Here is a 21,680-nt window from a genome sequence, read left to right as displayed (position 1 = left end):
ATAACAATTGTATCTCTGAAGTGAAGATCACAATGCTTTCTTGGGATTTCTAGATCAGAATATTGCAGTGAAAACTCAAAGCTACATCTTCAAATTTATTCTCGGTCTGGAAACTAATGCATAGATTCGATTTTTTTTTTTTTTTTTTTTTTTTTATGCTCTCTCTGCTCCTGTCAATGTGCTGTAGGATCTACTTCTAGGTGTATTTTAGGACACTGCATTTCATCTGCACAGCCCTAATTCATCTTTTCTACCTGAGACACACAGATAAATGAGACATGCATGCGTACTTTTGGAACCTACGGACATACTTGTTTTCAAGCAGAAGGGCTACAATCAGCGCTTTCTAATAAAAGACAAGTTCCCTTTGTACTTAATAACATTGGCCCAGAATAACCAGAGGCTGTGACTTCCTTCTCTTTAAGGTGGTCCTATGGTGAGGAATTACCTCTAGGTCTGCTTAGCAATATATTCTGATTTCAAAAATACCAAATGATGGCAGTTTCATAGGCAATGACATTGGAAACAGTTTGCTACTTTGGTTCTGTGACTAATTCAGCACTGCGTTCCTCATGTAAACAACAGAGTTAATACTGGAACTCTTTTTAAAAATGCAGGAAAATGATGAATTAATGTATCTATTAATTATTTGGGAAAAAAGGTAACGACCACAGTGGCATATTCACAGATGTCAAAATAATTTAGGTTACTGAAAACCAGGCAGAATTGCGTGGAATTCCAGGGGCACTTAAAAAGATAGACAACTGTGCAGCCTGGCTGCAGTTAGAACTCTGTGTTAACAAAGGCATGCTACTGTACAGCGGAAGGTAAAGCATTCAGCATGATCTGTGCTGCTGGTAGACCTTCACAAGCTCTAAGTGAACTGTAATCATTTGGGAGTAGGGCAGAAGAGACAATGAGTTTTTGTCAGCAGCTCCATTAACATATTTATTAATTATTAGTGGATCAGGGAAACTAGATTTTAAAATATATTTTTAAATGGACTAAAATAATACCTTAAAAATGGTACAATGAGATAATTAATCAAATTAGCTGGGTTTTTGCTAACTGTTCATAAAGCTTTTTATTTCCTGGCACACTTTTCCTCTTTCATTTCTATAATTTATACAACTTTTTCACGTCTGTTTTCAAATCTGATTGGAAAATCTTCCAGGCAAGAGCTCTGTGTTTGTGCAGCATGAGCCCAAAGGAACTTTATGCAGCCTGGAGGCTTGTGGACACCAAAACACTACAAATTAACACATGCTACCACAGACAAGTTGTACGCTTTCATTTTGAAAGCTGTGTTTAATTCTAGTCACGTCATTTAAAATAAATAATAGAGTGCAAATGGAAGGTGTTCACAGAGCATAAATGCAAATATAATAACAACAAACTTTTGTGAAAAGTCCTTAAAGATCAAGATTATTTCTTCTGAAAAGGAAATATATAAACAATAAATAAAACAATGCGCGCTAATTGAGAACAAATAGTGAACTCCAATTCATCTCCTAATTTCAGAAAAACAAAAGGGGGGGAATAAACAATGGAATTAAAAGAAAACTAATGACCTAGAAAAGGAATTTCATCCTGTCCTTGTGTGAAAGGAAGCAGAAGAACTCGATGTGATTGCATGCAATTGAGCTCAACAGCTCAAAAACGAACAAGATGGAAGGGTGGCATTCCGTTGCCTGAACATGGCACATGGAGACATTTAACATGCTCTAAAGTATCCTAAGAGATCTGTGTGGCATATATGATGTAAAACCTACAGGAGACTTGCACTGTTCTGAAAGCAGGTGTAGACCAGTTGGAATGCTCAGGTCATCTCCACTGAATAAAAATCCTTATGGATAGAAGCTATTATTCTTTAGTATACAAATGAAGAAGTGTCTGACAAAAATTAAGATAGAAAATTATCTTCAAATAATATTTTTAGAGATATACAAGTAATTGATAGGAAATGGTTAGTGCCATAAATACGTTGTTCTTGTAATAGCACAGTAATTTGCATATGAATTATTGGGTTTATCCCAAGAATCCTGTGTGGGTTGCTCTAAACTAAACTGACTTTTATCACTTACATATTGCATCATTTGACTGTGCTCTATTTTTTGTCTGACAATTTGACTATTATTTTTCAGTTATTAAAAATGGAAAGTTAACTTACTGTTGACATCAAGGATTTGAGTTCTTTTCAGTGAAAAGAGTAGAGTGAAACTGATTATTCTACATCACTATTAAGTTCAGGCTGCATCAGACTGAAAAGTAACTCACATGGTCTTTGTTGTTGTTGTTATTTTTTATATAAAATTACGGATATATTTGATGTCATAGATAGTATGCTTAGACTTCTGTTTCTGGGAGAATGGTATCTCCAGTTCTTAGTCTGCAGCCCTCTGGTAGGTTGAACATCAGAAGTACATATATTTCCCTGTAGACTTTACACAGTCAGATCTTATCATGATTATCAATGTACCCATAATAGCAAGAAGGTGATTGTAAATACACCTTCTTCTCTGGTTGCTTTATGGCCAGGAAAATAGGAGGTAATTTTATCCCTGAGGATTATTCCCCTCAACTATCCATTCCAAGCGGCAAGAAGACAGTGGGAAATTTTATTTTCAACCAACCTATGCCTGTGAACATAAAGCCTCTTTTCTTTGTATACTTGAGGTCTATCTTTAACCCAAATTTGACACTGGCTTCAAAGGAGCTGGAAAATCCTTTCAGAAACAGATCTAGGGGAGGTCACTGGGGAGTACTCTGACAGAAAGAGGAATTACATTTTCTGTCTTTTGGGTAGTGTGGCAGCTTCGGGCCTTTCTTTTAACATGACCTCAATCTGGCCTATCTTATATTGATGGAAAATATATTACCATCCTGATTTGTCCTGTTACAGTAGCCTCAATTCTTATGTTATTAGACATTGAGTGTACTTTTCTGATGAATGCCAGCAGGCAAGAATCATAGCATGAAAATAGCATGTGGCAAACTCAGAACAAACAAAAGATAATACTTCACACAGTGAATGCTCAAGAGTTGGAACTACTCACCGCAAGATGCTGCAAATGCTAAAATGCAAAGCAATTAAAAAAGGAATCAGAAAAATTTATGCAGGAAAGAAAAAATAAACGATCACTAAACTCAAAGATTTTACCTTTATCACAAGCCCTGATCTGAGATTGGCTGGAGTCAGGGAGAACATCACTATATTCCTGCCTGGGCACAACATTTTAGCATAAGGATGGAATCATAGAATCATAGAATCCTTAGAGTTGGAAGTGACCTTTGAAGGCCATCTAGCCCAACTCCCCTGCAATGAACAGGGACACCACAGCTAGATCAGGTTGCCCAGGGCCTGATGCAGCCTCACCTTGAAAGTCTCCAGGGATGGGACATCAAGCACATCACTAGGCAATCTGTTCCAGTGCCTCATCACCCTTACCGTAAAAGATTTTTTCCTTATATCTAACCTAAATCTCCCCTCTTTGAGTTTGAAACCATTTCCCCTTGTTCTGTCACCACAGACCCTGCTAAAGTATCTGTCCCCTTCTTTCTTGTAGCCCCTTTAGATACTGACAGGCCACTCTCACGTCTCCCCAGAGCCTCCTCTTCTCCAGGCTGAACAGCCCCAGCTCTCTTAGCCTGTCCTCATAGGAGAGGTGCTCCGTTCTGTAGATCGTTTTTGTGGCCTTCCTCTGGATGTGCTCCAATCCTCCATGAGTCTCTCAGAAATAAGCTGTGGATGGACCTTTGAACACTTGTTAAAGATCTTATATTTATTTGAAAAAATAATTATTTTCAAAGCTGTTTAGAATTTAGAAAATAAACACAAGTTTCAGACAAAAGAGTTTTATGTATACTGTTTCAAATCAAAGTGTTTCTTAAAACAATTTTTCTGGATGTATTCGCTACACTTTGTTTCCCTTTTGTGATCAACACTTGCCCTTTTTTTCTTTTTCTATCCATATGATTCTACACTTTTTGATTTGTAATTGGTCTCTTCCTGAAAGCATTTATTACTCACATTGTAAATCTTTAATTGTTTGTACAAGCCACATGTGCTAGCAGGCCTTGAACTCTCTGAAGTCCTGTAGGTATTTCAATTTGCATAGCAAATGATTAATGGTGGCAAAATGTGATATCATATTGGCTTTCTTTTTCAAACTGTGAAGTGTTCACGCAAGAGCTTTGAGGAAAAAATGTTTCAGTTGAAAAGAAAGAAGAAAAATAGTCTTTTAATAACTATCTCAAAAAAAAACCTGTGCTTCAGTGCTGCTTTTGCTGTTTGGTAACAGAATCCTGGAACTTAGGGAGAAATGATAAGCTTTGCTTACAAAATGAAAGAACAATGAATTTTACCTCACAAGGTCTTGTGACAGGAGAATTCATCTTGATATATTTTTAGGAAGGGCAGTTAAGGTCTTACAGATACCAATACTTACTCTGTGAAGACTTCAAAATCTGGAAAGCCTGATATTCTCAGTGGCTGGAAACAACCTCTCAACTTTTCATTAAATATTGCAGCAATTTCTTTCAAAGGCCTGTTGATGATCATAGAATCATAGAATGGCTTAGATTGGAGGGGGCCTTAAAGCTCAATCAGTTCCAACCCCCTGCCATGGGCAGGGTTGCCATCTACCAGGCTAGAACACAGTACTCCAAATGGGTCCTCACAAGGGCAGAGTAGAGGGGGATGATCACCTCCCTCTCCTGCTGGCCACCCATCTTTTGCTGAAGTCCAAGATATAGTTGGCCTTCTTGGCTGCCAGAGCACACTGCTGGCTCATTTCCAGCTCTTCTTCCACCAGGACCCCGAAAGTCCTTCTCTGCGGGCTGCTCTCTGTGAGTTCAGTCTGTACTCATATCTGAGACCGATTTGATCCAAATGCAACACCTTGTGCTTGGCCTTGTTAAACCTCATTAGATTCTCATGTGCCCACTTTTCAAGCATGTCCAGATCCCTCAATGGCATCCCTCTCTTCTATTGTGTCAACTGCACCATTCAGCTTGGTGTCATCAGCAAATTTGCTGAGGGTGCACTCAATCCCACTGTCTATGTTATTGATAAAGATGTTGAAGAGCACCAATCCTGAGATGGACCCCTGGGGGACACCACTTGTAACCAGTCTCCATTAGAACATAGAGCCATTGATAACAACCCTCTGGCTATGACCAGTTAACCAATTCTTTATCTACCTAATATTCCAGACTTCAAATCCATCTTTCTTCAACTTAGAGGTAAGGATGTCGTACAAGACTAAGACAAAGGCTTTGCACAAGTCCAGATAGACAATATCAGTTGCCTTTCCTTTGTTCACCAATGCCGTCACTCCATCATAGAAGGCCACCAGTTTTGTCAGGCATGACACGCCCTTGGTGAAGTCGTGCTAGATGTCTTGTATCACCTCTACATCTCACACGTGCCTTCACATTTCTTCCAGGAGGATCTGTTCCATGATCTTCCCAGGCACAGACGTGAAGCTCACCAACCTGTAGTTCTCATGTTCTTCTTTTCTCCCTTTCTTTAAATATGGGAGTGATGTTTCCCTTTTTTCAGTCACTGTGGACTTTGGCTGACAGCCACTATTTTTCAAATATGATGAAGAGCTTGGCAGCCACATCAACCAGTTCCTTCAGAACGCTGAGATGCATGTCATCTGGCCCCATAGATGTGTACATATTCAGCCTCATGACGTGGTCTCAGACTTGATCTCTCTTACACTGGGAGAGATTTTGCTCCTCCAATCCCCACTTAGAAGCTCAAGGACACAAGAGGCATGGGAAGCCTGACTGGCCATGAAAACCAAGGCAAAGAACACATTAAGTACCTCAACCTTCTCCATATCTGAGGAGGCCAACTCTCCCTTTCCATTTATCAGAGAGGGTGCACTCTCTTTTGCCTGTCTCTTCTGCCCAATGAATCTAAAGAATCCCTCCTCATTGCTTTACACATCGCTCACCAAGTTCAATTCCATCTGCACCTTGGCTTTCCTGACTCATCCCTGCATGATCCGTCCAATCCCTATGATTTAGGCCCGAGGGAAGAAAACAATTTTCACCCTGTTTTTTGAAACAATGAATTTGACAAATCATGATTATGAAAGAGCTTCAAGAAATAAAAAATAAACAAAAATATTGTTATGTCACTGTATAAATCTCAGCTGAACCAATATGCTCAATACTGGGTACGTGTCTGAATCTGTGCTCCATCCCAAAAAGATGGAAAATGTATTTAGAGAGGTGAAAGAATCACTGACATAATTTCACATTAGATACAATGGAGAAGGGAGAATTGAAAGAGTTTGATGAGTATACACAAAATGGCTGAGTGGCACAGAGAAGGTAAACAGGGGAAAACTTTTTACTGTCTCTCTGTAGAAAAGCTGGGAGATATCAGATCAAGTGGAAAGTTCTTAGATTTGAAATTCTCTAAAGGAAATGATGAATCACAGCTCACAGTCAATCTCTGAGCTCCCTGCCATGGCTGTTTTGAAAGCTAAGGGAGTACTCCAGGAAAGGAACAACTTTCCACAGATAAAATCACAGAGGAAAAATTAATCCCAACCAACATTAGATGTTAAGAAGCAGGGAGGGTTGGGGAACCCTACCCCATGACCCCTAGCCGAGAGCAGAGCAGCAGGGGCCAGTCACAGCTGCAGACACCTATCACCTCCTTAAGGACAGGCCAAGGCTAGGCAGGACATCAGCTCACTGGTGAGGCTCAGGATCAGTCCCAGCAACAATAACCAGGATTCTGTCAACCTGGACTCCAAAAGTGCTTGAACACTGCTGGAGGCCGAAAGATTATTCTGGAGAAAAATCTCTGCATCCTCATCTGGTTCATATACTCTCAGCAGCCAATATTTGTCACTGTCATAGGCAAGGACATCCCAGGACAGCCATCTTTGCACTGGATTCTTATGAAAAAAGTTGGAGATGGGACAGAAGCTGAGAACACAAGTCCTTTCATTCGGAATGGAATCATCAGGATCACATATCTGAGAGAGAAGTCAGAGTCACTTAAACAAGACTGCCTGTTCTCCAGATGGAAGAGACTCCTTTATCTGGCACTGGTGCAGTGAAATGTTAATTTTGCATACTTTTAATGCTGAAGTAGTCAGTTGGCTTAACCAGGGTAAGGTGATTAACTAGAGTGTGAAAAGGTACAAGAAAGGGAAGAAGCGCTTCTTAAGTTGTGTAATGAAGTTATCCATCACATTGCCACATTGGACAGTTCTTTTACACTTCAGTATAAAAATTGGCTGGCTGTAGAGATATGATTTTACCTGAAGGTAAACAAATTAGTAACTCACTGAGATGACTATAAGTTCCTTTCTATGGAAAGAATTATTTACTGCTAATTCAGTTTGTCATAATCTCCTCCTCCTCCTTTCCAAAGTCCACCTGTAAAAAGCCACTGCTTACTCCTCACATCAACTAAATAACAGTGCCATGGTCTGGATGCAGGGAGTACAAATGACTTTCAGGTACACAGGTCTATGCAGAACAAGCCTACAACAACCTTCTTAGGACAAGAATGTCCAAACTCAAAAGGAGGCAGGCAAGAATGTAGGGTAGGAAACAACAGGTAATTACAACAAGAAGATGATTAACAAGATGTTTCATTTTCACAAATTTCTCTTACTTTTTTTTATCTCAGATAAAAAATTGTCGTTCTCCCACACCATAGTATTAAAATATATAAAAATACTCCTACACATTAAGCTAATATAGCTGTAAGTAGCAAGGCAGGCATATCTAAACCCACTATCTCCATTATGTAATTAGAAAATGAATTATCTGTACTATTTTAACATTTTCTTGAGTATAAATCCTCAAATACAATGTGTACGCTTACAGCAGCCACTTCTTAAAAGGCTTCAGTTCAGAGAAGTTGTCCTTGGGAGAGAGAAGAAATTCCCCAAAAATATCCTGAAACTGTTCCTTGGGAAAGTGCATCAAGGGCAATTTCCATGTATATTTCTCCCAGCTCTTCCCTTACCCCTTTAAAGGAAGGATCATTCACTGAAAAGGAGAACGGTGTGCTCTGAATCCAACCTAATGCTGACAGATAGCCCCTTTCTGAATCTAGAGAAACTAGAATTTGAAGAATAGTATTGCTGCATTCAGAGAAATAAGGTTTAATAGTCATAGACTACATAATCAAATTACTCATGTCAATGTTTGTGTCATCTTGTGAAGTTTAGCCTCTGTCCACCCTCTATATAAATCCTTGGCTGAACAATACTAGTGGAAGTGAAAGTAGTCAGAAGTCTCTATTACCTGGTCTCTTTGCTAGGGTGGTATCATTATACGCCCTGCTGCAGTGGCTTATAGAAGCAAACTAAATTGCAGTAAGCATTCAAGAGATTTACTTAATGTCCCTTCTAGGAGTTCTCCATTATCTCTAAAGTGGGCAAACAGATCTCCCTCTAAAGTACTGGATTCAGATTAACAACAAAGATTTAGAGGATTTTAGTGTAAAAACATCAGGTGTTAAAAGAGGCAAGAATCCAACTTCTACTTTTTGGTCTTCTAGTTAAGTGCATATCACTGAACTAATCTCCTTTACTCCCAGTAGCTACTAGCTACCAGTGCCAGTAGTTACCAGTACTGGTTACAGTACTAGTACCATTCACTAGGCACTTTAAAGGATTAAAAGGAGTTTTGATTTTATTTTTTCTCTTCTGGCTACTTACTAGGTATTTCTAAGATCTGAAGCATTTTCAGCAGAACATCAGGTTAAGTAAGTGAAAACTAGACTTATTTGTTCTGTTTTGCTTTGCTTTGCTTTATTTTGTTTTCTTTTCTTTTCTTTTCTTTTGTTTTTCCCAGTCTCCAGCAGATTATTTTTTCAAGTAAAGATTAAAATGTTTTGAGAATGTCAATACAGTGCTGATCCATTTAGACTGTTTTTGAATCAGTTATATTCCAAAACTTTTAGTTCAACATTTTTTAAGAGAGGGACCATAAATAATCTTTGTTTTTTATATGCAAGGGTTTTTGCAAAAGTAATGCCTCCTATGTTGGCCCACGACATCAGAGGCAGATGTAGGTGGTATGGCAGTAGAGGCTGAACCTTTCCTCCAATATTCCATTACACATTGTTGCCATGTGACAGATGGCAGCAGAGGGATAGTCTGACAAAATGGTGTCTGGCATGGAAGAGCATATGAAGCAAAGGTATGTCAATGAATTCCTCCATGTGGAAAAAAATAGCACACATTGATATTAATGGAGTGCATGTGAACACAGCAAGGCATGGATGGTGCATTTCAGCAGTGGCAACAATGTGTCACCTCCACTGGTGCAGATTTTTACAAGCGCAGTATGCAGGCTCTTGTTCATTGCCGGTGAAAATGCATAATTAATGGCGGTGACTATCCTGAAAAATAGCGTTTTGTATCTGAGAATTTTCTCTATCCAGTAGTGTTATCGTGCTCTTTGGATCTGTTGTAGTTTCCCTGGAAATAAATAGGAGACGTTACTTTCAGAGCAACCTACATATAAGCATGTATACATACATATATTTACACAAAATCTCTCAAGTATACCTGTATTTCATGAAAGAAAAAAGAATAAAAAGGAACCTTTCTGCCACACACTTCTCCACTCCTCTTTTCTTTCGTCCTTGACCAAGCCCTGTAAATGACTACAGAGTGCTTGTGTGCTCAGTGTAACTGTTAAAACTCAGGATGTGCATATGTGGATATGAGTGAAAAGTTTCCCGAAGGGACCAGTTCTGTTTTACCTCTACTCTCTCTGTTTCTTATGTGTTCAGAGACAGAATTTCCATTTAGGAATTGAAATCTGAATGTCTTGTCTGAGGAACACTGATATATGGTCCAAGCTGACTCATAGAAGATTTAAATTTCTATCTTGCTCCTTTAGAAGAGAATTTTTGATCACAAATTGCTCTAATGTAAATGCACCAGAGAACATGCTACAGGAGCCTTTTACTTCTAAATCTAGTGTCTTAGTCACAAGATGGGAACAATTCCTCCTTTATTTTTGTAACAATTGCTTAATCTCTAAATTAAATTTCCTACCTAAACGTGACTTTATGCATCCCTTTCTGCAAACGCTGGCATGAGGAAATGAATTCCATCCCCTGATATATCAAAGAGTTAAGAGCTTTCACCAAAAAGTGACGGAATCAAAGAGATGCTGAGCATCAGCTGCTACTGACCAGGGCGGAAACTGGTGATGCTCAGAAACTCTGACAAACTTATTTAGGCTCCTAAATATGTATTTTGACTCCTGGTTTGGCTCAAAAGCTGAAGGAAGAATTAACATTGACATGTTCCCAAGGAGATACTGCTGCCAGAAGGACAATTTCCTCTAAACTGGCTAACAGAAGTCCAGATAAATCTGTCTTCAATGAAAGTTTTAAAAACAAGACCACAAGCAGTGCACTGGGGTAAAGAGCCTCTGTAATCTTGGCAGTCAAAAAAGGAGAAAAAAAAAGCCAAATCTGGAAGAAATCTGGGATGGCTATTCTGAAAGAACTACAGCCTATCTATCAAGTGTCCTGTTTCCAAGACTGACCAATGCCATCTGCTGCAAAGATGAAAAAACCCTGTTTAAAAAACCTTTTACCTGTTTAAAAGTCATTTGGTACAGGCAGCTCTACCACATCATTTTAATCATTTTATCCATAGTAAGCACTGTTTATGAAGTTACAGCCTAGTAGAGGAAACAAAATCAAATTGGTTATATACACAGCACCTGTACCACTTCCACAGGTCTACGTAGTACTAGCATGAACATTTAGTTCCAAAGGAAAGACAAATACTAAACTTACACAAGGCCACTGATGGGATTCAGCTGCACTAGGGCCTGCTTCTGTAGTGCACATGCTTCTGCAGTGCACATGTTGGAGTGGAAGAAGGAAGTTTTTGGTGTGGTTGTCCTAGGCCTTCATCACTTCTGCTATTTTTCACCATAACCTTTTCTTTTTTACCAACCATCTCTTGGGAAACTCTGTCCAAGTTACTTTGTTAGGATGTTTTAGGATCAGTTCCCCTTAGCACTTATCCTGCAGTGTAATAGCTACTTGGAAATGCTGTAAGTTGTTTGAAGGTAGGTTCTTTAAACTTGGTTTTGAAGACAAGCAATATTCTTCTCATTCAGCTTTCCAGGGCATTTCAAATTATCTTCCAGACTTGAAGTAATGAACAAATACTATCTTTAGTGAAATTCACTAATTGCATGATTCATTCATAACATGACAACTCATTTCTCGTCTGTCTTGTTACAACTGACTAGTTCTCCTAGTTCTACTTATAATTTTTTCCATTGTATATTGCTCTGTTGAAAAAATTTACCTTGGTACGTGCACTTCCAAGGGAATGAGAAAACTTAAAAAGTAAAGATGGCATTAGAAATACTGAAAAACATTTTTCTCAGTATCTCATTTCTCAGTTGGAATTGCATGTGGATATTTTCCCATGTAACTGAGGCAAGACAAGGGCAAACTCACATGACTCAGGGAAGGAGAGAAATAAAGTGAAAATAATTGAGACTGGATTCACAAACTACAATTTTACTTACTGCACTTCTACAAATTTACGAAGGTCCCCCCTGCCTGTCACTTTTGGTAATTCCAAAGTGCCTTCACAAAGCTGGTTTCAATGATTTTAAGTACTCTAACTTCAGGAAAGAAATGCTAGGTATTATTTAGCAACCAATCCACAACATTTTGTAATTCCAGGAAAGACAAGACAGGTTAGAGAACCTTAGAAAATTATCTGTGATTACTGAAGCACAAATTAAGCTAAGACTTCTTGAAAGTAAATATGTTGCATTAAGCAGGGGGAAAAAAAAAAAAAAAGCTTTTGTTTTTCTGATCCACAAAAGTCAACCATTAGAGTCACATGACTCACAATTTGCCCCAAAAGCAGATATTTAGGATCATGTATCACAAAGAGGACTGGTATACCATAGACCAGGGGAACAAGCTGCCCTCCCAGTCTTGCTGTGACCTTCTCTGCCTTAAAGAGTGATTTTGGTACCCACATCTGCTTTTTTCTCACACAGAATATTTTAACTAGAAAAATATCAGATTTGTAAGTCTTACTTACGCTTATGCAGTCTCTCGTAGATGCCTATTGCTTTTGCTTTTTCAGATCATCTCAGGTTTTCTGCTTCAAATCTTTAAATGTCATAAAGAAGAAGTAGCAAGATGGCATCGCTGCTTCCAACAAGTCCTCCTCCCAAATCCTCAGAGAGATGAGAAAGTGCTGCCTGTTGCCCAGGAGCAGATGGAGCAAGGAGATCTTTCTTTACATGTTAGTTTGGGTGTCTAACTACCTTTTCGTATTAAAACTTGATGCAAAACAGCAAGCTACGGCATCACAAAAAAGATTTGACAGTTCAAGGTTTTAATTACTGGTTAAAGCTAAAGAGTGGACAAAGCAAGCAGGGCTCCAGCTGAATTCCTGCTACAGCATCCAGGCAAGTCCAGGGGTTGCTTGCATTTCATGCTAGACAGTCATGCTAGAAAGGAACAGATTTTCTCATACCTGTCCCACTCAGACATCTTCATTTTGCTTACCGTGTGCCCATCTGGCCAAATTTGCAACAGGCATAATTCCGCAGCCTGGGGAAAAGACAGAGTATTTTGGAAAGGGCTGTGGTGCCAACGCTTGCCATTCACCTTCATCACCACCACATCATTTCTGCTGAAATTTCCTCTTAAGATATGCACAGTCAGCCTCAGCCATGAATTTCACCAATGTCTCCGCTGGCTCTGCTGAATCCCAGACCACTCTGGAGTAGAGTTCAGCGCTGACGTTTCCCTGGTTCCTGGCTAAACAGCTCTGGTACTGTTCTGCTCCACTTCCAGCTGAAACACAGGCTGGTCTGGGATCCTTGCGCAAGGCTTGAAATGTCAGACAGGACAGGCTCTCTGTGGGCACGTGTGGCTGCAGGTTTTAGCCCTTTGTCTCACGGGTGTCTCTGGATGTGAGCAAAGACAAGAAATTGAGCTGTCTTCCCAAGGAAGTCTCTTCCTTCAACATTAATGAGGATTTTGCAGAAATCCCTCGGCTCCCACTGCCTGTGTCCTTAGGACTGATAGCTCTCCCTGCTATGAAATCAGATGCTGGAGAGAGAAGGAGGAGTGTTAACTGGAAAATACAATGCAGATGAAACACAGCACCTGATGACAAACGGCTACATTTCATATCTTGGCTGCACTGACTTTTCGCAAACATAAAAATTACACATAAGTGCTTACTTTTTCCTTTGTTAATGATATTTAGCTTTGCCTGACATGTATTTTCAATGAAATGATTTAACTTTCCGGACAAGTTATCCCAGGTCTACGCAGCTTTAATCTGAAGCCAATATTCTGACTTGTGTTTTTTACTTCTGTTCTTCCATATTATTGCAGTTCAACCATTTCACCACAGGTAAAGATACTTAAAAAGAAAAGATAAATAAAGTTTTAAAAAATAGAGAGAGATTCAAAGGCTTATACTGAATAGATTTGAATCTGGCTGCCGGTCACAGGTGACAATTTGGTAGATGTGAGTCTGTTCTGAACATTATGGGCATTTGCCCACCAAAATAAACCCTTCAAACTGTCTTCTAGAGTCCACAGTCTTGGATTAAAAGTGTCATCTTTAGACTGTTGACCTTCTCCAACACAGTTCTTTGACATATCCGGAGCCTTTATCCTTGTAATAGATTTTATTCTATTCATTTTTAAAATAGCTATAATATAATACACGTATTTTCAGTGAGTGCATTTTTACATCTGCAACCTACTGAGGATCTTCCACTGCCCAGTGACCCTCTTACCTGTCACCTTCAGGGTGCAGAATTACTGCATGGGGCTAAAAGAAGGCTACCTTTTTATGATGTATCATCAATATTAAACGCTCAAAGTTTTTTATTATGTTTATGATTATGAAAGATCGAGGAAAAGAAATGATAAAGACACATTTATCTGTGTAGTATTATTGTTGTTTTTTAACCTCTCAGCTTAACACATTTTAAACAGAGAGAAACTTGCTACTGATTAAATTGAGAAAATTATCAGTGAGTATTGAAATGATGTAGCTGTTGGAAAATAGAGAAATTAGTCTTTGTTAGAGAACCGTTATCTTTCTCTTGGGATACAATCTCTTCATACAGAACAGACGCTTCTCCACATCCTTTCCCTACATATGTGTGTGCACAGATAGGGACATGCACAAATGTACATAGAATCATAGAATCATAGAATCATAGAATTAGCTAGGTTGGAAAAGACCTACAAGATCACCTAGTCCAACCATCCACCTACCACCAACAACCCCACTAAACCATGTCTCCCAACGCTATATCTAAACATTTCTTGAACATCTCCAGGGACAGTGACTCAACCACCTCCCTGGGCAGCCTGTTCCAGCGCCTGACCACTCTTTCAGAAAAGTAGTATTTCCTAATGTCCAGCCTAAATCTCCCTGGCGCAACTTGAAGCCATTCCCCCTCGTCCTGTCACTAGTTACAAGAGAGAAGAGGCTGACCCCCAGCTCACTACAACCTCCCTTCAGGTAGTTATAGAGAGCGATGAGGTCTCCCCTGAGCCTCCTCTTCTTCAGACTGAACAATCCCAGCTCCTTCAGCCGCTCCTCATAAGGCCTGTGCTCCAGACCCCTCACCAGCTTTGTCGCCCTCCTCTGAACACGCTCCAGGGCCTCAATGTCTTTTTTGCAGTGAGGGGCCCAAAACTGGACACAGTACTCAAGGTGGGGCCTACAGTACTCGAGGTGGGGCCTCGAGTGCATGTGTGCATAATTCCATTCCAACTGTTTCTAAGCTTCCTGCACTGTATATACACAGTTTAATTGTTTCCCATCACTGAATATTTATGATAACCAGCCTTCATGCAAAGCTTAGAAATTAACCCTTATCTCCATGGTGTGATGACTATGTTCTATGATCTGCTTTCATGGCCCAGGTACAACTAGGAGTACAGCTGTAGATTGAGACTACAGAGGGAAGAGCTGCTCACAACAGAGCAGCTGTGCTAGAAAATCTTGGCTGTTAGTGACATTTCAGCCTCTCCATATTTCTTCATCTGTTTCTGCTGTTGAATCACGCTGCTTTATAAAATCACCTAGCAAACCAGAAAACTGTGATGATTTAAACACTTTTCTTTTAAAACAACCTTTGCTTCTTATAAACTGCAGGTCAAATGCCAAGACAGGGTGGGATCCTGCTGAGCATTTTCCTGAGTACTACCTCAGAGCACTGCCCAGAAATGCTGAAGGCATGGTGCATGCGTTTAAGCTGCTCAGAACCTTGCAAAGCCACGCATGTTAAAGTTAGCATAGTTAGTCCAAAGATAGGAGAAAAAAGCAGCAACAACAACAACAGATTGGGCCGAGAATCTGATAGTTGGTCTGGTACACATCCCAGGGTGAAATGCCGGTTCCATTAAATTCAATAAAAAACGCTTACTGGCTTTAACAAGGACAGATTTAATCCCAGAACCCAAATTACTGGCACAACCCAGTTGAATTTCAGTATAAAATGTCTAAACGTATGTTTTATCGAGTCACTTTTATGTTTTGCTGGCCCCTTTATCTTGTGTCAACCAAAAATTCATAATACCGATTTTGACTGAAGGCTGGCTTTAATTACAATTTCTTTTACAGGTCTCAACTGCTTTTTGTATCCTGGGAAATGAGAGCAATTCTTTCTATCATATTCAGAAAGAAAATGAAAAGGTTGGTAAATGTATAAGTAATTTTAACTGATTCATTGATCTGAATACTTTTAAAGTAATACAGTAAGTATTTCTGTCACACTTTGAAGTTAAGCTTGGAGCTCAGTTACATCCCTTAGGGTTATTTTATAGCCATTAAGAATGTGTACCTTTTATCTGGTGCCTTCAATTAATTGAATTTCAAAAATATTCTCAAATGTTTTTAGAAAATCATTTAGTTCCTGGAGGACATTCCTGTGTGATTTATTGTTACAGTAATTAAAAGCAGTGAGTATTACACTGGTCACTGTTGGAACTCCTGTCTGCCTTCGGCTATATTTTGGTTTAAGTTAAAATATATAATGCACTTGAGAGACTTGTGAAGGAAGGCAAGAGAAAAATTAATTCTTTTCAGATTGCTTCAGAATTTTGGCACACTTAGAAATAACCTCTTAAAGTGATCACAGTGATATTTACATGATAATTATATGCAAGCACAATTAAACCTCTATATTAAACAATTAAATAATGCTTTTCCCGCTATGGTAAATTATTCCTGAGTGCCCATATTAGTATTCTGTAGTTCTAATCGGTGCCATAAATAATTTTCAGTTTTACACATTCTGCTCTGAAGCAGTTATTAAGAGCTCTCAGGAAGAGTTAAAACAGCTAATGAAAATAATTAGCAGGGAAAAAAAATGATGGTTCATCCCACACAGAAAGATAACCCTAAGTGCACGCTACAAACGCCGCTTTAATTGCATCATTGTTTTCCAAGGCGCACATGGTTCTTGTCTGTAATCCCTTCTGGGTACAGAGTGATCACCTGCAAGTAACATTGTATGGCACTTCCCATTGACAGGGAGCTCTCTGGGATCAGACCCACAGCCCATTTCTCTTTGGTTCTCTTTAGCACGGAGAAAGGAGCCCACTCCTGCTCTTTTTCCCCCAGAGCTCAGCACTGTCCACCCAAGGCCGGAAGGAGAACTTGGTCCTACAGAACTCCCTTGGCGCCTTCTGCCTTCTTAAGGTCTTCAGTGTCTGCTGGAATGGTGAAGCTTTTCAGCAACAAAAGTGATGCTGATGCTCCTCTCCTACCAAAGGATAATCCTCTCCAAGTTCATATTTAGAGTACACAGTACAGAATAAATGTCATCTCAAAACCACAGGTTTGCCAGCAGAACTATGGTAATACTTGCTTAGAAAATGGCGGAAAATGTAATTATAAGCATATATATTCCAAAGACCCGCAGATGACCAGATCAAGTCTGATAAAAGATGCCTTTTATTGGCTTGACCATATATTTATGCATAAAAGTGTAGTTCTGACCAATGCAGGTCAGCGCCAGATAAACATTTCACATGCCAACGTACGCACTGAAGTCATTGTTCACAGTAATAACCTCTCCTTTTAATAAACCATCTCCTTTACTCTGAAATGCCTAAAGGTTTTCTAATGTATATCAGTCTTTTGAACATCACATAATCAATTTAATGCGAGAAAGGGAAAAGAAATGTACCTGTACGGATCCCTGCTTGCTCAGACAAACCTTGCTGTTGTGAGGTTAGCATAAAACTGCACCAAAACCAGACGAGGACAAACACAGTTTCAGTGAAAATCTGATTTCTGTCCATGTGTTTACTGCATTCTGAATTCTATTCACTTTTTTTTTTTTTTTTTTTTTGTATGTGTGTGTGAAATTATTCCAGTTATACAGATAATCTTGGAGTTTTCACAATGAAGCTATGAGTTTTCTAAGACTTTCATTGTGTGCATGAGCTGTAAGACAAGAAATAGTATAATATTCCTTCACTGGCTGTGATTCAATACTCTCAACATTAAAATAAAGACCGAAAAAAAAAAGAAAGAGATCAAGCTAGTGTTCTTTCCTATCTGATCTCTTAGAAAGTAGGTCTTCAAAGAACAGCCACAGCGCTGCAGAAATTGACACTGGCAATTAAATGATATTCCCTTTCTGAATGGAAGTACACGGTGCTATCACCAGTGCTGTTTGTCTAATGACATGGAAAATTAAGGTTTTTAACCACTTGCTATCATTTAGTGAAGGCCTTTTCAGAACCGAGGTGCCACGGATCTAGCTATGGAAATGGGAAAGAATGCCAAAGAATGTCAGGATAGACAAGACCAACACCATTTCTACTGTGAAAAAAAAAAAGCACTTCCTAATAGTTGAAACATTACAAATGGTTGAAACCTTTGCATCATGGGTCATTAAAAAAGGGAGGGGGAAGAAGAATCTGTAACAATGCCATGAGTAACATCAGGCAAAACCTACAAATGGCCCTTGAGTCATGAACTTTGGACGCTGAATTTCTGAGTACTCCCCAGAAGCTTTTGCTCAGGTTGCAGGCACCTTCTGGGATTTCCTGGTGGCCCATGCTCCCTCAGCAGATGTGTCCCTCGGGTCGCCATGGGTGACTTGCATGTTCATCCACTGGGAGCTCTCCTCTGCTCTGCTTGGCCATCCTCCTGCGCAGACAGACAGAAAGCCACCCTGCCTTGTCAAAGAGGCAAAGGGTGGCAATTCCGAGGTGTGCAGGTCAGCACAGGAGCAGATTGGAAAAGACAGTGTCTGCTCGCTTCTTCCTCCAACCAACACTGCCATGGTAAAAATGCCAATCTCACACAACTGAGGTAGTTGTGTTGTGTAAGACACGTTTATGCACTGTTACACCTGGTAAGTGTCAATAGGAGAAAGTATTTTTCAAACTATGCCTCCTGCCCTTGAACACAGAGGGGATGTCCCAGGGGAGGCAGCACCCACGGGGCAGCCCTAGCCCCATGGCATCTCCCAGACCCACACAAGGCCGGGCACCTCCTGGGCTGCTGCCCGGCTGGTCACATGAAGGCTCGGAGCGTGATTAGCTTTCTGTTTGCATGTGCAGATGGGGAGAAAGGAGCATGTTCTCTCTTTCCATGTGGTTTCCCTGCCTTGGAAGTCACAAGGGCAACCCGAGGTGGGAGAAAGGGGAAAGAGAAGTGGATTTCCCACTCTGAGCGTTCATCAGATGTACCCTGTCATCACACTACAAGGTGCAGCATGTGTCGAACATTATGAGCACGGGCCCATGCAAATGACACGGGCATGAAAGAGCCCTGGCAAGAATAAATCTGTCGATGTACAGATGTTCCCCATTAATGTTATTGTTCAGCCTTGGTGGTTACGGTGAGAAGACAGCGGCTTGAACTCCCCACCGCCACCCCACCTCTCGCAGCTTTTCTCCCCACACCTCTTTGTCTTCGCTTAATTGGGTGCGATAGAATATTCTCCTTCTCTCCTCCTCTGTCTTTTTGAGACGTCCACCAGCCTTATGCCTTTAAACACAAATGATATCGATCCCTCCTCCCCCTTCTGCCAATCCCGGTTTGTCCCTACGATCCCTATGATTCTGTCTGATTCTTTTTGCTCCGCACAAACAATTAAGGCGAGAAAGTAGCGGCCGCTCCGCCAAACTTCGAGGAGCCGGGACAGGAGCCGCGGGGCACGCAGAACTTCTGCGAGTCGGACACACGGACGGGGTGGGGGGGNGGGGGGGGGGGGGGGCGCGCTGAGCGGGAGCGAGCGCTCCGGCCCTGGAGCTATCGCCCCCCCGGAGGCAGCCCCGGGGCGGGAGGGGACGGCCCCGGGGCTGCGGGGCGCTGCGGGGCGCTGCGGGGCGGGGGGACCACAGCCCCGGCGGAGCCCGGAGCGAAAGCTCCGAGTGGAAGTGCGGGCAGGGGGTGGGCAGGTGCGGGCACAGCCCGGCTGGCGCCTGCGTCCGAGCCCACCTCCGCCGACGGGAGGGAAACAAAGGCGGCGGGCGAGGCAGAGTTGCCCGTAAGTTGCGCGCCTCGCAGCCCTGACTCGCGGAGATAAATGGCAGCGCGGGGAGCGCGCACTTAATCAGCGCTCCGGCTGCCTTCCGGCGGGTGCACCCCGCGGATCATTAGGTTAAATGGAGGACATTCGTGTCCTTCCCGAATCAATGCAATTATTGTCGGCGACAAGGACAACGATTGGAGCGGCAGCGCTAATTTTACCAACCTGCTATTAATTATGGTGTCCCCCACGCCCCAGCCGGCGTTTATAACGCGAGGAGGCGAGAGGCTCCGGCTGCCGCTGTTTTAAAAGGAAAAGTTGGGAGCCGAGCGCCTGGAAAGTGTTAATCGGCAGCGGAGCAGCGGAGCCGCGCTGGGACGTCACTAGGACAGGGGTGAGGGACGTGGCGGCGGCGCCGGGGGAGCGGAGGCACTGCGCGCTGCCGTCAGGTGCCGCACGCTGAGAAATGCGCGCCGCGGCTCCGCGCAGCGATCCGCGCAGAGAGCGGGAGGAGAGGAGCCCTGCCATGGCACTGCGAGGTGCTAGCCGGAGCCGGGCGTGATCGCAGGTAAAACGTTCTCTCCTCGTTTTGGTGGTGATGCTGCTGTGTATGTGTGTGTGTATGTGCGTGCGCGGCAGCAGGGAGGAGGGGGCGGCGGGGTTATTTTCCCCCTTCGGAGCTGCAGCGGCAGCGAGGAGGCTGGGAACGAAGTGCTGGAGGGAAGGGGAACTCCGTGTGATGGATCACTTGGCTCCGTGCGATCTTTGCCTGGGAAAGAGAGCAAATGTAATCTAACATATGTGTTATTTCTTGGGAAGGGGGTGCGCGTATGACACTCCACGAGCACTAAGGTAAGGCACCGAGTCAAACTTTCCGGATTTTAAGACAAACTTTAAAAGGAATAGGATGTGACCTATGCGAGCAGGAAAGTTTTACCTCCGCGCAGGAGTGCGCGGGTCTGCGCGCTGCCACGCAGCACAGAGCGGCTGTGAGCGGGGTCCGAGCGGAGCCGCTTCGGACAGCCCTTCCCCGGCCCGTGCCCGCGGAGCCCTGTGCGGAGGAATACAGCAGCTCCCCGGGCGCGGCTTTTGCTTTTCTTCCCCAAAAGTTTGGGGTGAGCCGTGCGTGCGGGCTGGCCGCAGCCCTTCCGAGCGGAAAGTTGCTGCATGCGAAGAGCAGAGTGAGCCCGTGAGGCCTTAATCGAGATGGTTCGCCTAGAGATTGAAGCTACCGAATGAAAGCACTCCGGGCGCTATTTTACGTGTAGTTACAATTGCGTAAATGAATTAGCGGCACTCGCTTAGGCAACTGCTGTTTGTCACCGCGGCTCCCGACCCCTCGCACGGAACCGTGCAGGTGGGCACCGGCAGCCCCGAGCCTGGCAGCACCGGGGGCATTCCGCCCCGGGGGGCTCTGCGCGCTTCCCGCGGTGCCGGGGGCCCCGGGGGCTCGGGGTCAGCGATGTGTGGAGTTCGCGGCGTTTGGCAGCCGGTGTCGGAGTTGCTTGAAATCCCGAACGGGAAAACAAAGCAAATTCGGCAGAAAGAGCTTTGCCGAAGTCTCTTTCTTTAGCCCATAAGCAAATTCCGTCGGGGAGACGGTTGCAGGAGTGGCAGAAGTCCACGGAACGGGGAGGCGATGGGAGCGCAGATAGCAGCGCGGTGGCTGCAGAGCTGCCTCAACGCGTGTCCCTGCGGACATCCATCACCGCGCTCCCCCACTACCTGCCCCGGCCTGCTCCGCTGCCGCAGCGCTTCCACCTCGCTCCGTGTTTGTACGGTGAAATTCACATGAGCGTTGGCTCTGGGCTCCCGGGGAGGAAGCACAGAGCCTAGAAGACGCATTCAGTTCGGTTCTGTTTCCCAAATCCCAATTTTGCCTCTTGCAGGAGGGAAAACCTGCAAGAGCCTGCGCTCTGATTGCGATGGGTTCACTCTCCCAAACTTTGCTCTGTGCCCTGAACTCCCGTGCACGGGAAAGGAGCTCTGACAGGGAACCATTTGCATTTGCACGGCACAGACGTGCGTTTGCCAAGTGCTTATGGAAAGAGCCCACCGCATTCGGTGCCTTTCCTCGGGGTGGAACAGCGCTGCGTTGTTTCTGCGCACCGACCACAGAGGTTATTTTAAATCATTGCGGGGCTCTGGCACCA

Source organism: Numida meleagris, chromosome 2 (genome assembly GCF_002078875.1).
Source record: "Numida meleagris isolate 19003 breed g44 Domestic line chromosome 2, NumMel1.0, whole genome shotgun sequence".
NCBI lineage: Eukaryota > Metazoa > Chordata > Aves > Galliformes > Numididae > Numida > Numida meleagris.
The sequence above is the reverse complement of the archived record's forward strand: the minus strand, read 5'-3'. Positions refer to the sequence as shown.